Here is a 6,000-nt window from a genome sequence, read left to right as displayed (position 1 = left end):
CACCTATGGTTACAAAAGAGAAGCTTTCTCAAGATTCTGGCATTCTACTTTCTGATATTACTGAGTATAGAAGGCTCATTGGCAAACTATTATATTTGTGTGCAACAAGACCAGATATCTCTTATGCTGTTCAGCAGTTGTCCCAATTTCTAGATAAACCTACTGATGTTCATTTAACAGCTGCACACAGAGTTTTAAGATACTTGAAATCAGCCCCAGGTCAAGGAATTTTCTTTCCTTCTGCAAATGATTTAAAACTCAAAGCCTTTTCTGATTCAGACTGGGCTTCTTGTTGTGATACCAGGCGTTCCATTACTTGTTATTGTGTCTTTTTAGGCAATTCTCTTGTTTCCTGGAAGTCCAAGAAGCAGACTACCATTTCTAGAAGTTCATCAGAAGCTGAATACAGGGCTTTAGCAGCTACAGCCTGTGAATTGCAATGGTTACTGTATATTTTAAAAGATCTGGGAATTGCTCATCCTCAACCTGCTCTGTTGTTTTGTGATAATCAGCCAGCTATTCATATAGCTCAGAATCCAGTTTTTCATGAGAGGACAAAGCACATAGAGATTGATTGTCATGTCATTAGACAAAAGGTTCAAGATCAAGTCATTCATTTACTGCCAGTTTCTTCAGGAAACCAACTTGCTGATTTTTTGACAAAACCTTTGGCAACTGCTTTGTTTCATTCTTTTGTTTCCAAGCTGGGCATTCACAACTTATATGCTCCAGCTTGAGGGAGGCTATTGAAGATGTTTTTCATCTTGCTACATTGATTCTGAAGTTGAAGCTCTTACTGATGCTGCAAACTGAAGATTACTGCTGCTGTTGACATTTGGCAAACACTGATTGGTTATCTGCATTATGCCTTGGATTAATGAGCTGGATATGAGCTGGATTAGTTAGTTATGAGCTGTGTTTTCTTGCTTAGCTTGCATGCTAAGATTCTTTCTAACTGTTTTAGCAAACTATAAATGCCTGCCCTGTAATTCTGAATGAGTTTAATGAAAATATCAATTCTCTTTTTCAACAACACTACCATATAAGTCATTTTCAGCAACACCAGACAAGTGTTGATGTATGTACAAAAACTGTTGCCTTAGGTCTAGTGCAACACTTTTCAATCGGCTACTTTTGGGGCCGCTGCAATAGGTACTTTTAGCTATTACAACATTTTTTTATACTATTGTAACAAAAATAAAATTGCTGCAATTAATAAAAAAGACAACAGTTTTAAACATCTATTGTAACAATTTTGTAATGCATTTTAGGCAACATTTATTTTTACTAGTTTCGCATTACGTGCTATGCACGTGGCTCGTAACGTAACTCGTCAATGGACATATTAATAAATTTATTATAACTATATCAATTTTTTATTTAAAATTAATATTAAATTAGTTAAGAATTTTTATAAAAGTAAATATAATTTATTCGGTTATTAAATTTTTTTTCATAATGAATTTTTTCTTCTTTTGGTTTTATAATAATCATAATTAAATAATTAACTTAATTTTATTAATAATATTTTTAATAATAATAAGATAGAAATTTAAATAATAATATATTGACCAAATACAATATTTTAATTTTATAGTTCAATCAAACTAAAAAATAGGTATTCCTACTAATTTGAAGACAATTTAGTTATTTTTTACATACCAAAAACTAAATTGGAGATAATTTAGCCACCTATTCTAATTAGGACTTTAATTACAATAGTGATTAATTAAATAACTAATTAGTTAATGACTATAAAACCTTTATTTAGTACTAAACTGAAAAGGATTATTCAGTAAATTTGCTTGCCCCCCATCCGTGCTTTTATATATAGTATAGATAAGGCAACGATTTGTAATGCATTTTCGGCAACATTTATTTTTATAAGGCAACGATTTGTAAACCACTTTAGGTAACAATTTATAAGCACTTTAGCCAACATTTGTATTTATAAGACAACGATTTGGACAGTACTTTAGACAATACTTATATATACTATGATGCAATGGTTTGACTAAAATATTAAACAAGAGTTCATATAGAAAACAAAACAATTTCTATTTAAGGAACATAAATTAAAAGCAGAAATTAAAATTATTCGCTAAATTTAGAAACGGAAAACATTCACTAAAATGTGATAACAGAAAATATACACCAAAATTAGAAAACAAAAAATATTCATAAAATTCAAAATCGAAAAATATTACATCTATCCTTACATCACAAATAGAAAATGTTTACCAAAATATTCATCAAAAATAACGATTAAACTACTAAACATTGAGTGTCTTTTCTGCTACGGTCAAATTCCATACTATCAACCTGAAATCCTGCAAAAAGACCACATAAACAATTATTCTCAAAATATGCAAACATAATACATAATAAGATGGTCGTGAATGGAGTTACCGCAATCTTAAAAATGGTCATAAAGCACTAATGGAATTCCTGGATGAGTAAGTATGTAGGTATAATCATGTGCAGGCTAAACTAACTCTTGAATAACTATTAGGACCTAAATTAAAGCAACAAATAATACCAATATTGATAACTCTACCTCCATAATATGTTTGAAGGGAAAGGCCAATAGCAGTCAGTGAAGCAACCAATACTACCAATATTTATAAGTGTCAATACTAAACACTAAAAAAGCTCCAACTGTAACAACAAATTTAAATAACTTTGAAGCAACAATAAAAGAAATCGAGTAACAAAAACGAAACATACCAATTCCAAGAGCAAGGAGTTCAACTTCAGTGTGTTGCTGCATGTATCTCTGCAAAACAAATCAAAAGTAAAAACTGAAACCCTTAAATAAACGCAACATTTCAGCAAGATAAAACCGTAAACAAGTATCTAGATACTTATAAATAGAAAATTAGAGATGGTGCATATAAATCCATTGTTGCCCTAACATTTAAAATGCTAAGTTATTATAGTCTAGAGAAATTATTTAAATCATTGTAGTTTTCTTAATTCATTGACACAACACAACATATGAAAGAATCCAGATCCCATATTTCTAGGAAATGAGCTTGTGTATTTGTTTCATCCTGAGTACCTGCAGCAGTGATCCTAAATTATAGAAGAAAGAAAAAACATGGAGAAAAGAGTAAAAATAGATAATATAATAAGAGACTCCTTAATTATCATCTCAGTCCAGAATTCAAGCACTACCAGTAAGTGGCTAATTTAATAGCAATAATTGATTCATCTACAATAACACAGGCGACAAATCAATTTAAGTAGCTTATCGTGCGTATTTATACAATAGAAAAAAAAGATCAACGAAGAAAATACCGGCAACAAAAATAGTTATACATATCACCCAAGGTTGAGATTGGTTAATTGGTTCCGCCTGAAATTGATTGATAAAAGATGTTAAATTTCCAAATTAAACCAAAACAAAATATGTTTAAAGCCAAACCAGAGCATATCTACCATATCACTGAGCCAAGCCTCTAATTTTGATTTATTTCAATGGTTCGTTTCGGTTTTTGAACAGCACTAAGCATAAGACCTTGCCCATAAGAAATTGGGGACAATACTTGCAACTGCCATCATTATACTTTCAACATCAGGCAAGCATGTAGCATGGAAACAAAGCATAGAAAATGTTGAACTCTTTTTTGAAATCATTAGTAAAAATGGCATAGAAGATATTATATTGTTAATCACCAAAATTGTGCTCCATAGAGCCCATTTAATATTTCTCATTCAAATTCTTGATCAATTAAGGTCAGTTTAATGGTTGATTAGTATTCATATATTTATGGCCTAATAGACAACCCATCCTAGAAAAGTTGAATCGTTCTTTGGCCCCGTAGCATTGGCACTGATCATCTAATAATTTTGCATAACTAAGTATTATACCTTTACACAATGGTATTTTAGAATTCCATATTTTCTACAATGACAAAACTCAACATTGGATATAAGATAGTTACTAGCTAGACTAAAACTATAACATGCTTTGTTTACCAAGGAAGCTAAAAGTCTAGAAGAATAGGAACATGGAAGGTAATGAATTCAGCAAACAAGTAATGTTTTACAAAAGCAAGTGAGCCATACAGACGTCAAGAAATAGATCTAAAAATACTTACAGTGAGGTTGTGCAATAATTGGAGGGAAAGAGAAAAATGATGCATCTCCATAATCCATAAGTTGTCTATGTTCTAGCTCATGCTGAAATAATTTTCCATAGCCATCCCTGCGTATAATATGCTAAGGAAACAAAAAGGAGCAATGCAAATTGTTTGTGTACTACTACGAGTTATGACTAGTTATTTCAATGAAGTGTCAATTCTATAATAATATATCCATTTGACTGACCAGTAGAGAAATTTTCCATTAACAAACGTTGTATACTTATATATTCCTTTATCATGAAATGAAGAAGGCTTTAAATGCGGATCGCTTAAAAAAAGCTAGATGATCCAATCAAAGAAAAACACACAATCCAACAGGAAAGTTAAACTAATTCAGAAATGCAATTGTAAATTATTCACCTGAATAACAATAGTATCACTCGTTTTTAGCGAACAAGGTTGCAATTCCTAATTTCAACACTAAGATTATGTTAATTTATGTGGTTTTGAAGCTATCTATTCTCAAAGAAAACAAGTACTACTATAGTTTTTTTAAGATCGCATCAAAGAAACTACAAAAAAAATTCAAATGCAAAGAAGAAAAGGATATCAGGATTATAGTCTGTATGATATTCATCTCTAACCTGCAAAAACGAAAGGAAAAATCAAACCAAGTGCAAAGGTAAAATTTTGTAATAGATATTTAAAACAGCAAGCTCGCCTGTAAAACCTAACATATATACAAATGTGATGACATTGAAGATATCTTCAAAAAAATAAACCCCAACATTTTACAAATAGAACAAACAGTAAACCCTAACACATATATACAAAATATAATTGAAATTATACTTACTTAATATGTGAAGTCATTGAAGAAATCTTCAAATTATCAGTCAAACCTAAGAGTTGAAGAGATGGTGAAGAGAGCAATGAAAATGAAATTGAAAATAAAATGGTGAAAAGAGATAGCTTACCTTAAATCGATGGAGAAGAGAAATGGCGAAAAGAGAAATTTGAGAGAACGAAGAGAGAAATATGAGAGACGGCATAGAGAGAAATTTGAAAATAAAATGACATTGATTTTGATATTGTCTTTTCAATTGAAATTCGTTGTTCACAGTTTTTAAAATTTTCTAAATTATCCTTTTCTATGTTTTATTCCTTTTATTATTTATTTTGTAATTTTTTCATTGATTTCATGTTCTAACATTAACTGTTATTACTATTATTATTTTGTAAGCAAATTAAAAAATTGTTATTATTATTATTTTGTTTTTATTTATATATTTCATAAAGAACACTCTATTATATTAATAATTTGAAAAGTTTGAGTTAAATGCAAAATATACACTATCCCAGCAGTTATATCAGTTTTTTTTCAAGAAAAAATAGATCGGCATTATAGTTTACCAAAAAAATTTAAATTTACAACTGATTTTTTTACTAAATTCTAAAATTTATATAGTAATTGTAAATTTAGTATAAGGTAATAAAAGGCAGCAGTTTAAAAGTGTTGCTAGACTCACTTAAACTGTTGCATTTTCTTAAGCTGATGCAACTGTTTTCCATATATATTGCCTTATGTTATAAATGTATGAATTTTTTTGATTTCTGTGCAATGGTTTTTGACCATAACCTTTATGTTGCCTTATATGTAATATTGCAACAGTATCAATAGTGTTGCTATGTTGGTGTTGCTGAAAGTGACTTATGTGGTAGTGGGAGGACTCACATGTTCATGCAGTTATTCCAAACCCTTAGAATTTCTGTGCGAAAAGCCATGGCGCAGACTAGCTATATTAGTACTTAACGCTAAAGACGCTATATGATACACAAAGTGACTAAAACTAAGCATCTGAAGGTGATATCTTGACAATTTAAAAGGAGTGCAAATTAAATGATCTAATGG

The 6,000-nt window shown here is 30.1% G+C and overlaps 1 long non-coding RNA gene across 1 annotated transcript; it reads right to left on the bottom strand.

Annotated features, from left to right (window-relative positions):
* Window positions 1–2,158: 2,158 nt before the first annotated feature.
* LOC130014990 (uncharacterized) lies at window positions 2,159–5,195 on the bottom strand. The gene is made up of 6 exons (XR_008789768.1): window positions 5,066–5,195; window positions 4,945–4,990; window positions 4,104–4,732; window positions 3,301–3,358; window positions 2,728–2,776; window positions 2,159–2,330 (listed from the first exon to the last, which is right to left on the bottom strand). It is a non-coding gene; the product is annotated as an uncharacterized LOC130014990 (long non-coding RNA).
* Between the last annotated feature and the right edge of the window lie 805 nt (window positions 5,196–6,000).

This window comes from Mercurialis annua, linkage group LG8 (genome assembly GCF_937616625.2).
Source record: "Mercurialis annua linkage group LG8, ddMerAnnu1.2, whole genome shotgun sequence".
In the NCBI taxonomy this organism is placed as follows: domain Eukaryota; kingdom Viridiplantae; phylum Streptophyta; class Magnoliopsida; order Malpighiales; family Euphorbiaceae; genus Mercurialis; species Mercurialis annua.
The sequence above is the reverse complement of the archived record's forward strand: the minus strand, read 5'-3'. Positions and strand labels throughout refer to the sequence as shown.